This window comes from Malaya genurostris, chromosome 2, assembly GCF_030247185.1.
Source record: "Malaya genurostris strain Urasoe2022 chromosome 2, Malgen_1.1, whole genome shotgun sequence".
In the NCBI taxonomy this organism is placed as follows: Eukaryota; Metazoa; Arthropoda; class Insecta; order Diptera; family Culicidae; genus Malaya; species Malaya genurostris.
In genome coordinates, this window is record NC_080571.1 from 151,958,643 (window position 1) to 151,983,135 (window position 24,493).

Sequence of the window (24,493 nt, forward strand, 5' to 3'; positions counted from 1 at the left end):
AACTTCAATATTGTTGTAATACACGTTCAAGTTGAATATTTTCGATTCTATTGGTAGTTAGATTATATAAATCCTTCTACAGATCACTGAGCTATGAGCTTTCAAAATACGAGAAAGGCAAACGCGCCATATGAATTATCCTCTTTGATACTCGTTTATACCAAACATTTCAGAAAAGTTTAATTGTGAACTATTTAAGAATGTGTCACACAACTGAAAGTTTTATCATAAAATTGTGATCATATTTCCGATGGCATGTAGCAAGAATTATGTTGATTCGTTAGATATAACAGGAGATATTCACGATCAAAAACTTATCACTCTCTCAGAGGGTAAATTTTGAAAAGGCGCCCCATAGTAAAGTAAGTCGTATTCACGACAAAAACTCACTTTCAAGGATCACATTGAAGGCATCAAGGCAAAGTGTAATAAATATATTAAATGTTTATATCCTCTTATAAACAGAAATTCTAAGCTCTGTCTAAAAACCAAGTTGTTAATTTATAAACAAATTTTCAGACCAGCCATGCTTTATGCAGTACCAATTTGGTCAAGTTGTTGTTCCACCAGGAAGAAAACGCTTCAAAGGATTCAGAATAAAATTCTGAAAATGATTTTGAAGCGTCCTCCCTGGTTTAGTACAAATGACTCACAAATATAGAACCATTAGATGTAATGTCACATAATATTATAATCAAATTCCGACAAAAATCGATGCAATCTTCAATTGAATCGATTCGCTCTCTGTATTAGTTAGTAAGTTAGTATATAAGTTTCTTTTCCCCATTACACAATACAAGTAGGTTTAGAATTTGCCCTAGACAAAAATCTCAGAATTGCGGAAGCAAATGATGTCCTAATGGTAACAACTAAATCGTATATATAATAGGGCTGAAAAGTCACCACTTGTGGCTGAACACCCAATTTAAATCTTAATAATTTAATTTTAACTCATATTCCAATAAATAATTATTTAAAAAAACCACAGCCTTTGGAAAAATACATGAAAATCAGCACGAGACTGGAGCTAGTGTAATGTATTTTTCAAATAAAAACAATAGCCAAAGACACAATAGAGCCAGACATAATATACGAGACACATCATTAAGAGGACAACAATATAACTTTACAAGAGCTCAACGCAATAGTTATAGGGTACAATATCGTCACCACTTCAATCATAATATTAACCACGGAGGTCACTATAAACAAAGGTTCAGGGGACACCAAGGAAATCGAGGAATAAATAACTCACGAGGTAGAAATACCCGTAATTACAAACGAATTCACTAGAATGAATCGGAAAACTGGCAGGGCCCTCAACAGCAATAACAGAGCTAGAATCAACATACTCAGCATGTTGGGGGTGCAACCAACCACCAATATCCCACACAACAACAGCAACAAGAAATACCTTTATCGCAAGGAAGGAATCACTGATCCATTAGAAATTTTCAAACAAAACTTACGAATTTTATCAATTTAAAACTAAAAATTTCCGAATATACTCTATCATTCTTAATAGATACAGGAGCAGAAATATCAATCTTGAAACATAAAAAATATAATCAAAATGAATTAATCACAATAACCGACAAATGCGTGATCTCAGGCATCATCAATATTACAACAGAAACTAAAGGTTCTATGACTACAGAGCTGTTAATTGATAATGATATATGTTTAATACACACGTTCCAAATAGTAAATGAGGAATTTCCTATTCCAACAGACGGTATTTTAGGTAGAGATTTTTTCACCAAATACCATTGTAATATTGACTACGATAATTGGACTTTAACATCTGCTACAAAACATGGATCGTTTGGAATTACAATTGAAAAGACTTTATTTTTACCGCCACGTTGCGAAGTGTACAGGAAAATATACAGCAATATTAAAGAAGACAGTGTCCTACTATCCAGTGAAGTACAACCTGGAATATTTTGTGGGAATCTAATTAATAATTCAAAACATTTAATAGCAAAATTTATCAATACTACAAATATTAACAATTAAATACAAACGGAATCGGCAATATAATTAGAATTAAATTATTAAAATTATGCGAAAAGTACAACACGATTTTTTAATGTGGAACACATTTTTGTTTTCTATATAGGGGTGCAAACTAGAAACTCAAGAAAATACACGTAGAAATGTGGTCAGGTTTTGAACAATTACAGGTCAGTCAATTTTGTATCAATTATTAATATTATGTCACCATTTAATTGGAAATATTTCTACGTATTGATTTGAATGTACATAGCCATGTCTTTTTAATTGTATATCATTGAAATGTTGATGAATAGCTAGCAGTGTCCTATGTTGTCTGCAAAAAATCGCCGGCATATCGGATTTCCCTGCCATAGTCGATGGTTTTTAAGGAGTAAGCGATATATCAAAGGGAAAGAATCGCTCTGATTGTTTAATCGAATCAAAAGCGAAGCTGTTGGAAGCACGCGAATCTATAAATAGAAGCAAAATTATAGCTAACGTTTCAGTCCTACGCGTAGCTTGCTAGAGGTAGGTTGTTGCTAGACAGCAAGACAAAAAGTGCTATAAAGCGATTTGAAGCTTTAACTGGTATGCTCTGATCTTGTGTCATGCAAGATCGGATGAAATTCTATGTTATGTCGTTTCGCCAATGAAAATGACAACTACCCCAGGGTAAATTTTGAGTGCATAAGATTATTTTCTAATTTATATAAGATGAACTCGATTGATGATGAGATAAAGTTTATCGCTTCAACCAAAATCGCAGAAGGATAGTAATGGTAGAGAAACGCTATAAAAATAACTGTACAAAACTTGAACACAAGCTTGGCGAAGTGAAGCTTAAATATCGATATCCGTATCGCAAGCATGTAAAAACATATAATTGCATACATTTGGGCTGTTATGTAATTTCGTCAGCTACAAAACAAATACAAATCACGATTATTAGGTTGTTCGCAACGCTGTTTTATTTCATATGGACTGATCTACTTTAGATCTACAACTGAAACGTGTCAATCACGACGCTGAGATTTAGTTCTATTTTTCGAGTACAAATTTAAAACAGATTTAAAACTGCTCGACGAAATTGTTTTAAATGAATGAATATTTGAAACACGAATAGAACACTGTTTTAATTTTTTTTGCATGAGCGTCTGTTACGAAATCTGAAAGACGAGATGTCGAAGCGTCGAATGACATTTCAGAAATTATCAATATAAGCGTTAAATGTTTTGCACTGAATAATACAGTTTCATTTAGAAGCACTCCAGCTCACTATGATCTGTAAAAATATTCATATCGTTTTCGAAATCATTAATTTAGTTTGTTTGTTTCTGATTTGAAACAGTGAAGTGAATAGACACAACATTAATACATTTACAGAAATATATAGAACAGATTTTAAATCTTTCCGTTGAGATCGTCAAGCTCGAGTTTTATTTTTGACAGTTTTAAATTGTACAACAGTATGTCATTTTAGAACAGATATCCATCACCACGTTGCGAATAGCCTTAGAGTCTATATTCTGGGTCCTCGTGTTCGGTGTTGGTTCCTAAAAAAGATCAATCTAAGCACTGTCATGCATTTGCGGGTTCAAAAGTGTGACGATTAATTGAAAATATCGATCATTAGAAATTTTGGTTGCCTTGTTCCACATCAATGGCTCGAACAACCCCAGAGGCTGATCCTTGTAGTTTTTTACAAGATGATGTACTAATCAAAAATAACTTTTACAAACAGCTCATTAATGTAACGGATCAAATTCCGGTTTATATAAAAAATTACAGAACACCAGAAATTCACAAAGCAGAAATAAACAAACAAGTAAATGAATTATCAGAGAAAGGAAATATTCAAAATTCCACCTCACCATATAATACCACCATATTGCTTGTTCCACGTTTATGCAAATCAAAGTGAAAATATTGGAATCCGTGTTGATTTCATCTGTTTGAAAGAGACGTAGAATTTGTTTTTTATTAATAAAATAAATTTTGTGACAACACATAAATTTTAAATTATTTCAATGGCTTTGTACATTAAGAAATAGAACACAATATTATATGAATTTCATATACTAACCCATGTCAACAGAAACCAACTACAATTAAAAAAAATATGCTTGATTTGTGTTTTACAAGCAATTAAGAACAAAAACATATATCTTAAATTTCCCGCTATCCTAAACGACATCAATTATAATCGATAGAATATTAATATTTATATATCACAAGCTTAAAATTATTTCGGAATGTATAGATTTCGAAAATAATTTGAATTTTCTATTAGTAAACAATTCAGAAAAAGTATAATTCCTAATTTAGCACAAAAAATTACACGAAATTAAGTAAATGCTGTAATGATGACTTTCCCATATCTCTCTTATTCTCATATAAAAATGTATTTTTCAAACAGTTTTGTTTGATTTTTGAAAAACATGAAAGCTGAACTAGTGTAACCTACAAAATGGAACAGTTCTCAAATCGGTTAGGCCATCTTTCTCAGTGAAGTGAGTTCCACTATTTCAGGTACTTATGAAACTGAAATCGCCCCGAATATTGGCTTTGCAGCAGCCTTTGCGATTAGCACCAACCAACCAATCTATTTGCAGCTTACAGTTGTCTTCGTCTCGAAACCTCTTCGTTTGAATGCTTTTTACTGAATGAAACCCTACACCTATGTAATCAGAACTAATTGGCTCAAGTGGCATGTTGCCCTAGTTATTTGGAGATTTGTGCCTTGCCGTAGCTTCTCGTCAAATTCCTGATGGGAAGGGAAGGATAGACATGGAAGTGAATTGGGAATTGGGTGAGGTGGGTAAACAGCACAAAACATAAAGAAATAAATCGTCCTGCATCCCCGAAAGGATGCTGAACGATCTGCAGGTGCCAAAATGCACGGAAGAATAAAACTTTCAACCCCCGAGAGGCCTTAGAGATTTTACAAAAGCGACACCATTCTGCATTCCCAAAAGAATGCAGAACGATTTCTTCCCGAATATGCACTTGAATTAATTTAACACTTTAGAAGACAAAAATACCTTATTTTCATATATAGCTAATAAATGACTTACATGATACGAGTATTTTTCAATGAAAAAAACCAATGTTTGAACATAATTTAAAAAAATAAAAAAAGAGCTCCTCCGCCTTTTTTTATAAACATGCTTGAAAATATTTTCGGTCAAATACAAGAAACGGATTTTTTTCGTTTGCCTCAATGTTAGATATAGCAGTTTAAAAGTAACCTGTTTTTGAACTAGTTTTGCTCATAACCTCGTTTCAGAAAACTCTACCTGAATGCGCCAGCCATTAAAAAATTGGTTTTAACAAACTCTAAAAAATGTTCAAAGATATCTAAGGGGCTGTCCATAAATGACGTCATGCATTTTTTGGCAATTTTTGACTCCCCACTCTCCCTTTGTCACAAATTGTCACTGAAACAAAGACCCCCCATCGCCCCTATGTATTCAAAATAAATAAAATTCATCTCAATACATACTTAATATGTATGACAAACCATACAAATATGAAGGAAAAATCGATTTATTACATGCTGTCCTTAGATTAAAAAAAGGCGGGTGGGTAATGTCAGACATAACTGGATGTCGTGAATACGAGAAAACTGGCACGCTCCCATCACTTTTCCGAATATCAGTTAGTTGATTGATTATATTAATTGTGCAAGCTTTCCCCTTTTTCACTAATAGAGTTTGAAGCGATGCACCTACATTAAAGTACAGATTAGTTACATTAAACATTAAACTACTATTCTACAGCTATATATTCCAAACTTGATACAATTCCTTTTTAATTTGCCAATATAGGAAGCTAGGTACGACAAATTTGTAGTTTATTTTTATTGAAGCTATGAAGTTTGAAGATATCTGATTCTTCTCGAAATTTCAGTACGAAACAATTGGAATGGCCTGGTCTGAAATGTATCGACGATCTTCGGTATGCAAGTCATTTTAATAATAATAATGATAGTAATAATAATGATAATAATAATAATAATAATAATAATAATAATAATAATAATAATAATAACACAGAATAATCTGTACATATATGTATGTATAAATAAAATACAGATTAACCTGTATATATGGCAACCCTGTATCACATGGCATATTTTCACACGACCCCATACTAGTATAAAGATGTGTTCAACATCATCACATTCGCTTTCGCATTGCCGTTCGTAATTGAATGTGTTAGTGACGGTACAAATCTGCCTTTTTCCGGTTTTCGGTGCCATCTAACAGCTGACGGTGGCTCGTACGTTCAGAGTAGCTGCTTTAACTTAAATGACGCTATTTCTCACATCAAATTTCTTTTTATACCTCTACTGGTAACGGTGTAGGGACCTCCCCTTCGCAGAATGGGAAACAGTGAGACGATATAAAAGAGACAGTTAGTATAGCAGCAGCTAGTAATACTGAATTGGCTGTCGAGCTAACAGCATTTGTGGAATTTTTACGCAGAAACACGCACACAGGAAGAAGTGTTAATGGCAAGGCAAAGTCCCGCTCGAACCGTGCTGGTCTGCAGTTCCCAGTTGGCAAAATCCATCGTCTGCTCCGAAAGGGAAACTACGCAGAGCGTGTCGGTGCCGGTGCATCGGTCTATCTGACGGCAGTGATGGAGTACTTGGCTGCCGAAGTGTTGGAATTGGCCGGTAATGCTGCCCGTGACAACAAGAAAACGAAAATCATCCCTCGCCATCTGCAGCTGGCCATCCGTAACGATGAGGAGTTGAAAACCCCGTCCTTTTCAGGACGACCACACCACTGTGATAAAGAAATATTTAGGATTGCTTTAAGTTTAGCCAGTTCTGATACGCCTGGAAAGTAGAATGCGCAAATCAAGTGGAAACATTTGTTCATCTCTTTCATTTGTTCAATTCAACTCTGTTTCGCACGGCATATTTGTATACTAGTATAAAGATGTGTCCACAATCATCACTTTCGCTTTTGAATTGCCGTTCCTAATTGAATGTGTTAGTGACGGTGCAAATTATTTTAACTGCCATTTTGATGAATCTATTGGTAGGAAATATTGAGATCTGAGATGGTTCTCGTGTGTGTTTTGTTTCGGCAATGGGCCTTGCTGGGCTTTTTGGCTGCCTTTCTACCGATTTTCGGTATCATTGTGTCTCGTGCATTCAGATTGGGAAACAGTGAGACGACAGGTCCTCGATGTTGTTCTCGTGTGTCTTGTTTCGGGAACAGTTGCTCAGCAAATGGTAGGAAAAATGAACCACTCATCTTTTATATGAATGCTCTTGTATAGATTCAGACATCTCGCGTTCTGATAGGCTGGTGCTTTCATGGGTTAAATCAAACAGGTTTTTCAATAGTGTACTATTGAAAAACTTCAATGTTGTTGCAATACACGTTCAAGTTAAAAATTTTCGATTCTATTGGTAGTTAGATTATAAAAATCCTTCTACAGATCACTGAGCTATGAGCTTTCAAAATACGAGAAAGGCAAACGCGCCTCATGAATTATCTTCATTGATACTCATTTATTCCAAACATTTAAAAAAAATTAATTTTGAACTATTTGAGATTATGTCACACAACTGAAAATTTTATCATAAAATTGTGATCATATTTCCGATGGCGTGTAGCAAGAATTATTTTGATTCATTAGATATAACATGAGATATTCACGATCAAAAACTTATCACTCTCTCAGATGGTAAATTTTGAAAAGGCGCCCCATAGTAAAGTAAGTCGTATTCACGACAAAATATCCCTAAAACTACAAAGCCATCGAAATAATTTTATTAAAATTAACTATATAATTTGACAAAAGTATTTGATTTGTATTGATGAAACATTTAAATCATCTTTTTCAATCCTCCTAGGGGTACACAGATATATTATTTCCTTAGCTAAGGAGTATTATTTCCTAAGTGTAGCATACAGGGCTGAGAGAATAAAGATCAAAACTTCATCAAATCGAGATCAGTGCCGAAGAAGATCGCTTGTGATCTTTGCCAATAAAGATCACTTCTGATCTGATCTTTTCAAGATCAGTTGACCAGTGATCTTTAAATCACATCACATCAATCAAAATCGGTACTGATATTCCGTCACACAAAATCGGTAGTGATTTTGAGCTAAAATGAATCTTGATTCATGTAAGTTCAATTAATGGATGATTCGATCATCTTTGATCTTGGAGGAGGAAAACCACATATGATCAAGATAAGACATGACATGATCTACGTCTGAAATCGTTGATCCCCCGCTGAGGGGTGTGAAAATTAGTAACAACAGCAATCCTACAGGAATTTGTAACTAAGGATAACGCGTGTCAATGAGACTTCTCCAAAATCATGGAACATTGTCAATTTAGTATCTTTGAGAAATGCTCTTTTAACACTCCTTATCAACAGAGTTGGGGAAAATACCAGTTTCGTTACGGCACGGTTTACGTAGTTTCAACATACTTACTTACTCTCATTCTTTCAGTCGTAGACCACGCGGGTTACTGCTGTATACAGGAGGCGTCTCCATTCAATTCGAATCATGGCTGTTCGCCGCCAGCCTCGGTAGCTGCGAAGGGTCCGCAGGTCGTCCTCAGTTTGATCGATCCATCTTGCTCGCTGCGCGCCTCTTCTTCTTATACCGGTCGGATCATTATCGGGATCATTTTAACCGGGTTGTTCTCCGATATTCTAACAACATGCCCGGCCCACTGGAACCGCCCGACCTTGGCCGTTTGGACGAGGGTTGGTCCTCCCAGCAACTGGTGTAGTTCATGATTCATTCGCCTTCTCCACGTACCGTCTTCCATCCGCACTCCGCCAAAGATGGTTCGCAACACCTACCGTTCAAAAACACCTAGTGCGCGTAAGCCCCAAGTCGACCTAGTGCGCGTTGATGCTACTCAAGCGTTATCTAGGACTCGTGCCTGTAGAGGATAACCGGTCTAATCAGCGTTTTATAGATAGTTAACTTCGTACGAAGACGAATTTTGCTCGATCGAAGCGTCCTGTGCAGTCCAAAGTAAGCACGATTTCCTGACAACATGCGTCTCTGAATTTCTCTGCTGGTGTCATTATCGGCAGTCACCAGTGAACCCTAGTACAAGAACTCGTCGACCATTTCGATTTCATCACCTCCAACCAGAACTCGCAATGGGTGGCTGACATTATCTTCTCTCGAGCCCCTGCCTTTCATGTTCTTTGTCTTTGACACATCAGCGAAACCAAGTAGCTGGACGGACTTTCTGAAAATCGTGCCACTCGTGTCTATCCTCGCTCTTCTTATCACTTCCTCCAAAGCAATGTTGAATAGCAGACACGAAAAGCCATCACCTTCCCGTAGCCCGCTTCGAGTTTCGAAGGGACTCGAGTTTATCCCCGATACTCGAACAACGCACATCACTCGATCCAACGTGGACTTGACCAATAGTATCAGTTTGTCCGGGAATCCATAGTCGTGCATGATTTTCCATAGCTGATCTCGATCGATTGTGTCGTAGGCTGATTTGAAATCGGTGAATAAGTGATGTGTGGACACATTGTTTTCGCGGCACTTTTGCAACACCTGCCGGATGGTGAATACTTGGTCCGTGGTAGCGCGTTCGCCCATGAATCCTGCCTGATATTGTCCCACGAACCGGCTTATCACCTCCTCGACTTCTTGTAGGTCTGGGACCGGCAGTCTATAGTCCTCCGCACGCGTTCCCAAGTTGTTTACCGCGTCGCCACTTTCGTATTCCGTAACATCGCCATTAAGGTGCTCGTCAAACTACTGTCCCCACCTCTCGATTACCTCACAGTGATTCGTGAGAAGATTCCCGTTGCATTATGATCCGAAACGGGAAATTAGCGTGACAAAAATATTTTCACTATTAAATATTAGTTTTTTGTAGTTGGTTGTCTTCACAAAAGTTGTTTGTAATCAAATGGCGCTCCTTTTGATGAAGAAAGTTACTAGGGTAGTCCTCATTTAGATTGAAATCTGATATCTAACCTTCTTAATTTAACTCAAACATGATTTTGTTGTACAATAAAGTTGTAGGAAATTATATCTTGAGCTAGATTGTTGTAAAAAGCACCTCTCTAGCTCTTCATTTGATCGAGTTACATCAATTTTCCCGAGTAAAAGTAGGGTGGCTCCTGAAAAATCACTTTTTTTGTTCTAACTTTTTTGTGAAACGTTCTACGGAAAAGTTGTCTTCAGAAAAGTTGTTGAAATAATCATTGCGCACAGTTTTTCTCAACCAAGCTTTGTCATATGAGCTACTAGTAAAAAGTTATGATTGTATTTTTCATCAAAAACTGGTCAAGCTTCAAATATCAATATTCACTAGAACTAGACCTGAAAGGTCATAATATAAGTAAAAATTCAAGAGAAAATTGAAAGGGTGTTATTTTTTCAACTTTTTTAAAAATACCTTCAAAAAACTCAAAAACATTGCATGACTCCTAAACGCCTTAACTTATCAACATACTTTCTTCGGCAAAATAATAGTATTAAATTAGTTCTACAAATGTTCCATACATTGTTCTTTCGAGAAATGAGGCACACAAAAACTACAGCCGAAAATAGATCGCAGAACAATTTTATTCAATTTATTACCAGAATAACTATTTCAATTGAGTTTGAGCAACTGAGGATTAGAGATACTGTGTAATAGGGTCTAATCATCCAATAATTGAACTTACATGAATCAAGAATCATTTTAGCTCAAAATCACTACTGATTTTGTGTGACGGAATTTCAGTACCGATTTTGATTGATGTGATGTGATTTAAAGATCACTGGTCAACTGATCTTGAAAAGATCAGATCAGAAGTGATCTTTATTGGCAAAGATCACAAGCGATCTTCTTCGGCACTGATCTCGATTTGATGAAGTTTTGATCTTTATTCTCTCAGGCTATTTGGTACACAAGTGGATGAGAAAGAAGGGCCAGTGTCATAGGCGTCTTGGCACGATGTGGATAAAAATATTTGCATTTTACTAACTTGCACGAGCTTGTTGGAATGGTTGTCGAAATCATGAAAATTTCTGTTCATAGATTTATCATGGCCAACTAATTCGGAATAACCCTATTACACAGTTTCTTTAATCCTCAGTTGCTCAAACTCAATTGAAATAGTTTTTTTGGTAATAAATTGATTAAAATTGTTCTGCAATCTATTTTCGGCTGTAGTTTTTGTGTGCCTCATTTCTCGAAAGAACAATGTATGGAACATTTGTAGAGCTAATTTGATACTATTATTTTGCCGAAGGAAGTATGTTGATACGTTAAGGCGTTTAGGAGTCATGCAATGTTTTTGACAATTTATTAATTTTAGTTTGACGTAAAGCCGCCATGACTAAGTTCAGTTTTTGCAATGACTGAGCGGAAATATATATTGGAGAAGCCAAGTGAAAGAAAAACTAACAGAAAAGGTGAATTTTTGGAAAAAGATACGCTCAGAGACAGGACTCGAACCTGCGTTCTTATGCATTCCGTGCATACGCGCTACCATTTCGCCACGCTTTTCTAGCTTTAGCCACACTAAAACTCACAGACATAGTAGCAACGTACATCGAACATGGTCTACATCCTGGCCGTCACCCGACCGATACCTTATATCCAATATCCAAACATCTTCTCTGTCCATCAAACACTAGTCCCCTCGCTTTATACCTATTTCTCCGATCAAGCATTGAGTAGGAGAGTGTATTTATAATCGCTTGTCACCTTCTTTTAATGGTGCCAGTCGCTGGCTGGACATCGTCAGCGACAGACCCCTATATGAAGGTTGTATTGATTGTCTGCCCTTTCCTACCAGAAGCAGATTGTTACGGAAAATCAAACCGCAATTGTTTTCAACGATTTATTAATTTTATTTTGACGTAAAGCCGCCATGACTAAGTTCAGTTTTTGCAATGACTGAGCGGATATATATTGGAGAAGCCAAGTGAAAGAAAAACTAACAGAAAAGGAGAATTTTTGGAAAAAGATACGCTCAGAGACAGGACTCGAACCTGCGTTCTTATGCATTCCGTGCATACGCGCTACCATTCCGCCACTCTGATCTTGCTTTAGCCACACTAAAACTCACAGACATAGTAGCAACCTACATCGAACATGGTCTACATCCTGGCCGTCACCCGACCGATACCTTATATTCAATATCCAAACATCTTCTCTGTCCATCAAACACTAGTCCTCTCGCTTTAGAACGCAGGTTCGAGTCCTGTCTCTGAGCGTATCTTTTTCCAAAAATTCATCTTTTCTGTTAGTTTTTCTTTCACTTGGCTTCTCCAATATATATTTCCGTTCAGTCATTGCAAAAATGTTTTTGAGTTTTTTGAAGGTATTTTTAAAAAAGTTAAAAAAATAACACCCTTTCAATTTTGTCTTAAACTTTTACTTATATTATGACCTTTCAGGAACCGCATAGGATACATTTTTATCGATCTGGCATCTAGTAAATATTGATATTTGAAGATTGACCAGTTTTTGATGAAAAAACAATCATAACTTTTTACTGGTAGCTCATATGAAAAAGCTTTGTTGAGCAAAATTATGGGCAATGATTTCAACAACTTTTCTGAAGACAACTTTTCCGTAGAACGTTTCACAAAAAAGTTAGAACAAAAAGAGTGATTTTTCAGGAACCACCCTACTTTTACTCGGGAAAATTTATGTAACTCGATCAAATGAAGAGCTAGAGGGATGCTATTTTTCAACAAAGTTGGTCAAAATATAATTTCCTACAACTTTATTGTACAATAAAATCATTTTTGAGTTAAATTAAGAAGGTAAGATATCAGATTTCAATCTACATGAGGCCCACCCTTATAACTTTCTCCATCGAAAAGAGCGTCATTTGATTACAAACAACTTTTGTGAAGACATCAACTACAAAAAACTAATATTTATTAGTAAAAATATTTTTGTCACGCTAATTTCCCGTTTCGGACCACTGTGCGTTAGTGTCCTTGCACATATAGACCTGTGGCACATGGCGTCTGCGCGAACGGTTCACCTTCTCGTAGAATTTCCTTGTGTCATTAGCACGGAACAGCTGTTCCATAGCTTCGCGATCTCGGTCTTCCTGTTGGCGCTTTTTTCTACGGGATACCGAGTTTAATCTGTTCCGCGCCTGTCTGTATCGCTCCTCGTTTGCTCTCGTCCGGTGTTGCAGCTTGCTCGCCCAAGCTGTATTTTTCTCGGCCACTAGCTGTTCACATTCGTCATCGAACCAGTCGTTTCTTACGTTCAGAGCCGCCGTACCTAGCGTTGCTGATGCAGTGTTACCTATGGCAGAACGGATGTCTCTCCAGCCATCTTCAAGTGTAGCTGCACCAAGCTGCTCTACCGTTGGTAGTGCCACTGCCAACTGCTGCACGTATCGTCACTCAGTAATAGCCGTTCAACCGAGAAGGTTGTGTATAGAAGCGTACAGTTTAATAACGCTGGTTGATTTACATGCGTTAAATACGACAACGGTTGAACTACAGGTAGACACCTGTTGGCAGCAGCCGTTAAAACGTATAGTCGTGCTGCATAAGAGAGCCCTAGTGCTGGGCCAAGCTGGTGAAGGAAACAACAAAGGGCGTTTCCCAAGCTCTACCCAGGCCACAATATACAGCCACAAGTGCTGAGCAGGAGAGTGCAAAGGCACATCGAAGAAGGAGAGTGCAAAGGCACATAGAAGCAGGAGAGTGCAAAGGCACACCGGTGCGAAGGCACTTCGGTGCAGAAGCATATCGGTGCAGAAGGAGACAAGACAACTCGGTCTTTCCACTGCCATACAACACGCAGGTATATACCGGTGGCCTGCGCTGGTTGCAGCTGGTGAAGATAAAAGAGAATCGGAAATCGTGTGGTGCTGAATGTCAGGTAGCAGTAGCATCACATCGTATTCTACCGCTACAGTGAGCTTCAGCATTGTATCAACGTCCAGATACATCCAACAAGAACATCTAGAGCAACGAGGATCAACACGGCAGACAACAATTTCAAGGTAGAAGTTTTTTATTTCTTTTTGATTGAGTACTGTGTAGTGTTGGTTTCATTTTTTTATTTTAAAGTTTGATTGAAAATTTTAATGTGATGGATGAATCCATGGACGTAAATCCTAGCATGAATCCTATACCCCCACGAACGAAAAAATCAACACGGCAGTGCAACAGAGATAGACAACAATTTCAAGGTAGAAGTTTTTTATTTCATTTTGATTGAGTACTGTGTAGTGTTGGTTTCATTTTTTATTTTAAAGTTTGATTGAAAATTTCAATGTGATGGATGAATCCATGGACGTAAATCCTAGCATGAATCCTATACCCCCACGAACTAAAAAATATCAGGAGAGCTCTTCTGGGCCTTGGATAGTTTTTTTTAGACGTAAATCAAAGCCTTTAAACATTTTACAAATTTCTAAAGGTTTGACATCACGATTCTCCTCAAACAAAGAGATCATAAAAGTAAATAATGATAAAATTCGTGTTGTAGTAAATAATTTGAAACAAGTGAATGATATTGTCTCTTCGGAACATTTCACTAGAGAGTATAAAGTTTACATACCCTCCAAAGATGTCGAAATTGACGGTGTTGTTACCGAAGTGAGTCTTTCGGTAGATTATTTACTCAAGCATGGTGTTGGTCATTTTAAGAACTCTATGCTTGAGGGTGTGAAAATACTGGAGTGCAAACAACTGTACTCAGTAGTTCATGAAGAGGGAAAAAAAAGTTTATTGCCCATCAGACTCGTTTCGAGTGACATTTGCCGGGTCTGCGTTGCCGTCCCATGTCTATGTGGATGAAATTCGCCTCCCTGTTCGGCTTTTTGTTCCAAATGTAATGAATTGTACGAACTGCAAAAAATTCGGCTACACAGCTACTTACTGTAGTAATAAACCAAAATGTATTAAGTGTGAAGGGTCTCATAAAGATAATGATTGCAACAAGGAAATTGAAAAATGTATTTACTGTGGGAATAGTCCTCATGATAATATTTCAGTATGCACTGCATTTAAAGTGCACAAAGACAAAATTGAGCTTTCTTTAAAAGCACGGTCTAAGCGCACATATGCAGAAATGCTGAAAACGGTCAATGATGTCCCCCCTTTGGAAACCGAAAACGGGTTTTCAAATCTAGAGGAACCAGAGGACTCTGACTCTGACGAAAATAGTGAAGGTAATTCGTTTATCACTGCCCAAGGGTCTGTTAAAAGAAATAAGTCTTCCTCCAAATTACCAAAAAAGACACCTAAAATTTCATCTTCAAAAAAAGATCCCCGTGTTAAACAAAAAAAAGTCAAATTCACAAACCAATCCAGGATCTAGCACAGAAGAAGATAATAATCCAGTGGGCTCCATTTCACAGCCACCAGCAGGATTACTGAAGTTTTCGGAAATTGTTGAATGGATTTTCTCAGCATCTAATATATCTGAACCCTTAAAGACCCTCATAATGGCATTCCTTCCAATAGCTAGAACCGTTTTGAAGCAGTTATCAGCTCAATGACCAATTGTTTCAGGTTCTGTATCTTTTGATGGATAATTTATCACCCGCCGCAAATGATACAATCGCTGTCCTGCAGTGGAATTGTCGAAGCATCATGCAAAAACTTAATTCATTTAAAATCTTATTGCATAGTCAAAAATTTGATGTATTTGCTTTATGCGAAACATGGCTTACTTCAAACATAGCTTTAAATTTCAATGATTTTAACATTATACGTTAACGCTTTTGGGAATTAAGAAATGCTATTCCTTTTATAGATTAAACATCCCTTCAACTTCTAGTATAGAAGTTGTTGCTTACCAAATAAACATTAAAGGCAAAGATATTTGTATAGCTTCGGTTTATATTCCTCCAAAAGCACAAGTTGGACAGCGACAGCTTAATGAAATGGTTGAAGCCCTTCCTGCTCCACGATTGATTCTGGGGGATTTAAATTCGCACGATATCATGTGGGGTTCCGTTTACAATGATAGCAGATCATTTTTAATACAAAACATTTGAGACAATTTTAGCATGACGGCACTAAACATGGGTAGCATGACACGGATCCCAAGACCTCCTGCACGCCCAAGTGCATTAGATCTATCTCTTTGCTCAACATCAATTCGACTAGATTGCACCTGGAAAATAATGCCTGATTTACACGGTAGCGATCATTTACCAATCATCATCTCAATTAGCAGTAGCAATTGCATTGCTACTTCAGCTAGTATTCCATATGATTTGACAAAAACTATCGACTGGATTAAATACCAATGTAGTATCTCTAGTATTTTGAATTCAATGGAAGAGCTCCCTCCACTTGAAGAATATGACTTCTTCATTTGTTCGATTCTGGAGGGAGCAGAACAATCCCAAACTAAACGCTTTCCTGGGCCAACGACTAACAGAAGGCCTCCCAACCCCTGGTGGGATAAAGAGTGCTCAGAGGCCAAACTCGCAAAACAAAATGTTTGCAAGGCGTTTCTAAAACGGGGAGGAGGAACTCCTCAGAATTTTGAAAAACTTATGGTTTTAGAAACCAAGTACAAGAGCATACTTCGAGCCAAAAAATGTAGCTATTTGAGACATTTTGTCGAAGGTTTGTCAAGAGAAACCTCAATGAGCACTCTTTGGAACACGGCCAGACGAATGAGGAATCGTAACGTGGGCAATGAGAGTGATGAATACTCGAACCGATGGATATTTGACTTTGCTAGGAAAGTTTGCCCAGATTCTGTTCCTACGCAGAGCATTATACGGGAATCTCCTCCAAATAATGGTTTTATTAATAACCCATTTTTAATGATGAAATTTTCTATAGCACTCTTGTCTTGTAACAATAAAGCTCCTGGGTTGGACAGAATTAAATTCAACTTGGTGAAGAATCTGCCCGACCTCGCAAAAAGACGTTTGTTGGAATTGTTCAACAAGTTTCTTGAGCAAAATATTGTTCCATCTGACTGGAGACAAGTGAATTCAAAAGCCGGGGAAACCAGCTTCCAATCACAACTCATATAGACCCATTGCGATGTTGTCCTGCATCAGAAAATTGTTCGAAAAAATTATTCTACGACGTCTCGACACTTCGGTCGAGACGAACGGTTTGTTGTCAGATTCTCAGTTTGGCTTCGTAGAAATAAAGGGACGAATGATTGCCTTGCATTACTTTCGTCTGACATCGAAATTGCCTTCGCTCAAAAGCAACAAATGGCATCTGTATTTTTAGACATTAAAGGAGCATTTGATTCAGTTTCCATTGATGTTCTTTCAGACAAGCTCCACCAACATGGACTCCCACCGGTTATAAATAATTATTTGCACAACCTTTTGTCAGAGAAACGCATGCATTTCTCACATGGCGATATTGCAACATTCAGAATTAGTTACATGGGTCTCCCACAAGGCTCATGCCTCAGTCCGCTCCTCTATAATTTTTACGTGAATGACATTGACAGCTGTCTTGTAACCCCATGTACACTAAGACAATTGGCAGATGATGGCGTGGTTTCAGTTACTGGACTCAAAGCTATTGATCTGCATAAACCATTGCAAGATACCTTAGATAACTTGTCCGTTTGGGCTGTTCATCTTGGTATAGAATTCTCTACGGAGAAAACAGAGTTAGTCGTCTTTTCAAGAAAGCATGATCCCGCGCAGCTTCAGCTCCATATGATGGGAAGAATGATACAACAGGTTTTAAATTTTAAATACCTCGGGGTGTGGTTCGATTCCAAATGCACGTGGGGAGGACACATTAAGTATCTGATAACGAAATGCCAACAAAGAGTAAATTTTCTTCGAACAATAACAGGATCTTGGTGGGGTGCTCATCCGCAAGATCTAATAAAATTGTATCAAACAACGATACTTTCAATGATGGAATATGGATGCGTTTGTTTTCGTTCCGCTGCAAACTCTCATATTATCAAACTTGAGCGAATTCAGTACCGTTGTTTGCGAATTGCCTTAGGCTGCATGCATTCGACACATACAATGAGTCTTGAAGTTCTGGCGGAAGTTTTTCCATTAAAAGATCGATTTTGGGAGCTTTCATCACGCCTGCAAATAAGATGTGAGGTGCTGAATCCCATGGTAATTAATAATTTCGAACGACTAGTCGAGCTTCGACCTCAAACAAATTTCATGACAGTATATTTTAACCATATGTCACAGGAAATCAACCCATCAAGATATATTCCTATCCGTGTCAGCATCCTGAGTGCCCCTGACTCAACATTATTTTTCGATACATCCATGCAGCGCGAAGTGCGTGGAATCCCGGATCATCTACGCTTGACGAAAATCCCAAAAATATTTTCAAGTAAGTTCAGGCATATTGACTCTGAGAAAATGTTTTACACGGACGGATCGCGAATTGAAGAAGCGACAGGGTTTGGTATGTTCAACAATAATGTTTCGGCCTCATTTAGGCTTCAAGAACCTGCATCTGTTTATATAGCAGAGCTAGCAGCAGTTCATTATAGTTTGAGTGTAATCGTCACATTATCTCCAAACCATTATTTCCTCTTCACAGATAGTCTGAGTGCAATTGAAGCCATTCGCTCAAACATGACTGGCAAGACTGAACCGTTTTTCCTGGGCAAAATAAAACAGTGCCTGAACGATATATTGAACAATAATTATGTAATCACTATTGTCTGGGTCCCGGCTCATTGCTCCATACCTGGCAATGAAAGAGCCGATATTTTAGCCAAACGTGGTGCTATTGAGGGTGAAATTTATGAGAGACCGATTGCTTTCAACGAATTCTATAGCTCGTCTCGCCAAAGAACACTTGCAGCTGGCAAGCTTCTTGGGATAAAGATGATCTGGGTGGATTCACTCAATTATTCCGAAAATATCGACAGAGGCATGGTTCAGGGGACTGTGAGTAGGGATTTCATTCGTGTGATGTCCAGACTCATGTCCAATCACTACACGTTAGATGCACATCTCCTTCGAATTGGGCTCTCCGAGACCAATCATTGTGCTTGCGGAGAAGGTTATCGGGATATTGATCATGTCCTTGGACATGCGTGGAGTATCGTGATGTCAGATCTCAACTAATAAATTCTTTGCGTACCCAAGGTAGACTATCCAATGTCCCAGTTCGAGACATTCTTGCTTGTCGTGACCTTTCATACATGAAACTTATTTATCATTTCATAAAGAAAATTGGGATTTCAATTTAATAAAGGCCCCTTTTAAGACATAGTTCTGATTCCAGCTGCGTCCATGAGTTCAACCAATAGCTAAATTAGAATAAAAATTATGTAATGATACAAACAAACTCGAAACAGTTTATGAAATTATGAACAAAATGTCTGAAAATAACAGCTTGTTTTATAATTTATAGAAGTAAATCGTTTGGTTCAAATAATATTTCCGAGTAGATTTCATAATTAATGACGAGTTACCTAAGATGATATTTAAGTAATAAGAGGAATATGTATTAATAAATTCGAATCGTTGTGACTATGTTAGAATTAAATTAGGATAAGAATTTTATGTAGAAGTTATGCTACGGCGAAGAAAGACTTATGTAAACTGCCTTAAGAAATAAACGTATTTACGAAAAAAAACTGCTGCACGTATGTTAATGTTGAGCTACTCCAGCATCCCGGAACCGCACGATGTTAAACCGCGACGTTCGGCTTCGACGTTTGGTAGCCACCGTCGAAAGTTTTGAGCGCATGCATACAGCAACTAAGTAGTGCTCCGAATCTAAATTCGCACTGCGTTAGGTGCGAACATTGTTGATGTCCGAGAAAAATTTTCGGTTTGTTGGTCAGGTGATCTCCTGGTAGCTTTGTGGATATCCTTACGAGGAAAGAAGGTGCTTCTGACTGTTATTCCTTGGTTTCCTAGTTTCAACATATATGTTAAATATTATACAGATTTATTTATTTAATAAGGAAATTGACGCAAGTATAGATAGTAATCGCGGCAACAAAAAACTACTTCCGATCGCTCTGGCGTCTTCTTAGATACTATCGCTAGACGTGTTGCTAATCTTCACATCTCGGGCATCCTGCAAGGGTTCTGGACTCCAAACCCCGTATCGTTTCATATGACATGCGGCGCTGCTCATCTTCATAGGCCTTTCCCGCTATCTTCTGAACGTCATACCTGTTGTTCGCCTTGATGTTAGTTACCTTATAAGATCCAAGATATTCGGCTGCATACTTCCTTCCAGAACCAAACTGGGTACGTTTAATCACGACGATAATTCACGGTAGCTCGGACGACGATAATCACGGTAGCTCGGAGCGACTTTTGCGCGAAGATTGTAAGAACGTCGCTGTCGATCGTGGGCCTGCTCGATCGCCGCTCTTGCTTTTAATCGTAGCTCATTCCTTTGCTCATCGAACATGGACAGTTTGATTTCTTCAAGTAGCTCACATAAACGAACGTCACCTTCATGTCGCATTTGCACACCAAACATTGCCTCAAATGATCCAGCGTTGAATATTAGCAACGTACTTATACCATTTCGTTTTATCGTTCACACATAACTTCTTCAGCATTTCAATGATAACTTGATTCACGCGCCCCACCCGGCCATTTGCTTGAAATCTCGTGACGTGAATGCAGCTCCCTTGTCACTGACGACTCTCCTTGGGTTTCCAAAGAGTTCGCTTTGTTGTATCAATCTCTGCAGCACCTCATGCACATTCTTCGTCTTCGTCGGATAAATCCACACATACTTGGCGAACGCATCGACCACCACAAACAGGTACCTATATAACTTTTCGGCAGCATCCATCGGCCCAACATGGTCAACGTGATACGTATCAAACGGAACATCACCTTTCGGAATAGGTGCCAGCAGTCCGTCGCTTCTCCCTCGCTTACACTCAGCCATTATACACTTCACACAGCATTCTATCTGCCTTTTGATCTTTGTCGACAACTGAGGTACATAGTAATCGCGTTTTATCATCTCCTCGAGCTTTCTTACACTGAAGTTCAGCGGGCACTACAATCACTTCACGTCCATCCTGACCCGACTAACCCAAACAAAATACTTTCCCACATTCCAGCATTCACACGATCTCTAACCAATCCTTCTCTGATCACAGATCATAAACTAAAACCGAACATGCACTAAAATCCCCAACAACAGTCCTTACATCCTTTATCCTTCAAGTACCATGCATCCAAATTAGTAACAGGTCGTAAAAACACTTGACGATCGTTACATTCCCAAGAGCCCACCATATGGTTCACATTAAGTTCCCATGCTAGCCGGCCGTGTTGCAACATATGCTGCACACGGCGAGCTAAGCAAGCTTCCCACACTATCCGCCAATGCGACATTTCTTTCTTTTGCGTAATGCGCTATAGGTTCAATCGCTTTCTTTTGCATTGATGCACCAATCGATGGTGAAACTATTGATCGCGTTGGAGAAATGAAGTATCTTGGAGTCATAATTGATGAAAAGTTATCATTCAAATCTCATATCAATAACGTCATCAAGAAGTTTCCAAAAAATATGGTGTATTATGTCGTTTGAAAAATGACTTAACGACCCATAGTAAGATTCTTTTGTATAAAACAATCGTTTCACCACATGTTGACTTTTGCCCATCCATTCTGTTTCTTGCTAATAACACACAAATCTTGAGATTACAGCGACTGCAAAATAAAATCATGCGATTAATTCTGAAATGTAGTAGATATACCTCCTCAGATTTTCTACTGAACGCATTACAATGGCTTTCAGTGAAACAGAGAATTTACTACTTAACCATGGTATTTATTTTCAAGATATTAAATGGCATTCTGCCTCGATATTTGTGTGATCGAATTGAAAGAGGAACTGATTTGCATAGGTACAATACTAGAACGCATCTGATGCTAAAACACCAAGCTTTGTTTTAGCCAGATCGCAAAACTCATTATTGTACAAGGGAATAAGTTTTTTTCAATTCGATGCCAAGAGAAATCAAACGCGCGACGACATTTTTGGAGTTCAAAAAGTTATTTATTTCACACATAAAGTCCGCTTTGTAAGCAAATATTTAGTTAGTTAGTTCAAATTTTTTAGCTTTTTTATATTTTTCACGTATTACAAAGATTGTATTTTTTTTTGTTTATATATACTATTGTGAGACGTATTAAGTTACTATGTTCGGTATGACGATGATGGATTTTTAGTTTGTTTGAGAGTTAAAAATTATGAGCAGTCTACAAACGTTTGAGCCTCGCGCGCGAAGCAGGTAGTGACTATTTGGAAAGCGAACAGGACTGTCCGAAGAGTCTTAGCATTCAGTGTGTTAAGTTTGCTCTTAACCTTGATCGCAAGGTTTGATTTATAAATAATGGAATAGATCCGGGAAACTAATTGGGATCGACAGTTGTTGATGGAATATGGCTTGACTCTGCTCATCCGCAGTCTCGTTACTCCATCGTAGCTGTTGTGTGTAGCGATGAACTGGTCTGGCGGGAGGGGTCAGGTGAGTTACTGTCTGATACTGGTAAAGATATCGGGTTCGATTCCTGATGTGATCAAGGATCTTCCCGGGTTGAAAATTTTCTTGATTAACCCTGGATAGTAAATCCGAAATATTTGAATGTTATTTTGTGGTCACTCGTTCTTTTGAAGAAGAATCTATACCTGCTAGATTAATCAGATCGTTTTCTTTTGTTTACTGGTCAAGATATGTGCAAAAATATTAATTATCATTTAGATAACTCGTTCTGCTCACACCTTTGTAGGGGTATGAGGTGGGACCACCATCATCATCATCATATTCTCTCTCTTTTTTCTCTCTCCTGCTAACAATTTATTTAACGAAAGTATTGTAACTGGCTCCTCCCACCTTTATGTACATCGTAGAACAGGCAGTAGGTTAGTTTAAGTTTAGAACTTTTCAATAAAATCAATCTGAACCGAACAACTAAGAGTGAAGGTTCTTTCATCATTCCAATGATGAACAAAAGGAAAGAAATCATTCCAACAGTTTTATTTCATGTGTCCAATTTAGAAATCGTACCTTAGTAATCGTACATGGCGACCGTGTCAAAAGTGTCTGTCTCCGGTAAATTCTGATGTTTCCATTGAAGAACATTTCAGAAGATTGCTCAGCAATTCATATGTTTCCTCCTATGAATCTAAAAACAATAATAACAATCAACCAAAAAGTGCCAGTAGTAATATCAGAAACAGTAGTTACAGCAGTGCAAACAGTGGTTCCGTTCTAAGTACCAGCAGTAGTCAAAACGGTAAACCGTACATAGAAACCAGAATAGTGTTCAAAAAAAGTAATTTTATCAAGTGCAACGGAACTTTAGATATTTTTGGCTGGTCGTGTCATCGAAGTAAAATGCAGCTTAATATAAATACGTGACAACCTTGTTTCGAGTGGAATCAATACCGATGTTAGCGGAAGCAGCAATATTAGCCTAAATAAATTCAACGTTAGCAGTCAACTAACCGTAACCGTAAACCCAAATGTATGTATACACTCCATCAGGTAAATAAGTAGTAAGTCAAGCAGACCCCTAGAGATAAGTAGCTAGTAAAAGAAATCGTAATGGGCAGACAGGAACTAAAAGAGTTCCTAGAACTTTTAGACAAAGAAAAAGGAAATGGAACAGAAGTTTTTAACAGTCGAAGACGCGGCTAGCGCCGTAGATATATTTCTTTGTTTTACTAAAGAATATTTCAGTTCGTTGTGGTAAATATTAAATACCATGAGGAAAGGGCAATCAAAAGAAACAAACCCGTCTGGTGACACCAATATCCAAATTAATGAACATATTGAACAGTCTACGACAAGTCACCAAGATCTCGAGCTCAAATTGTGGACCAAGAAAGAATTGAAAACAGCACAATTTTCTTCAATCGCCTAAAAACCCCACAAATAAAATATTAATAAAAATATATACATTAATATTATAGTTTTATCATTTTACTAGCTGCCTAAATGCCTATGACAATAGAGCAATTACACGAAGAAATAAAAATACTTGTAACTATAAATAACAACTTAAGGAAATCGATTAAAAAAAATTAAAACAGAAACTCTAACGACAAAATTAAACTATGCCAACGCGTTATATGCTCCAATAGAAAGCAATCTGCTACAAAACGAAGACTCATTATAAAACTCAGAATTAACATTTCTCGTTAAAGCAGCAAGAAATGCAAGATACAAGAACAATTAGTTGACGAGAAGAGAGATACGGACTCAAAAATGACAAACACAACACCAGTAGTCTTTGACATCTGCCAGGTAACGGCGTTAGTACAAATGTACGACGGCACGCCGTTAGGATTGGATGCCTTCGTAGACTAAGTAAATCTATTATTAGAAATTACTACAGCGGAACACTTGACAATGGCAATAAAATTTATAAAAACACGTCTATCAGGTAAAGCAAGATTGGGCCTACCTGTTAATATAAGAAATATAAACGAGCTAATAGAAAACGTCAAATCGAGGTGTATGGATATTTCAACACCCGAAAACATAATTGCAAAACTAAAAGCCACCCGACAGAGTGGACCG

General features: G+C 37.7%; 1 protein-coding gene across 6 annotated transcripts in view; it reads left to right on the forward strand.

Annotated features, from left to right (window-relative positions):
• LOC131427593 (nose resistant to fluoxetine protein 6) overlaps positions 1-24,493 on the forward strand; it is a 1,835,865-nt gene that overhangs the window by 1,325,974 nt on the left and 485,398 nt on the right. The gene's annotated exons all lie outside the window — the stretch shown is intronic.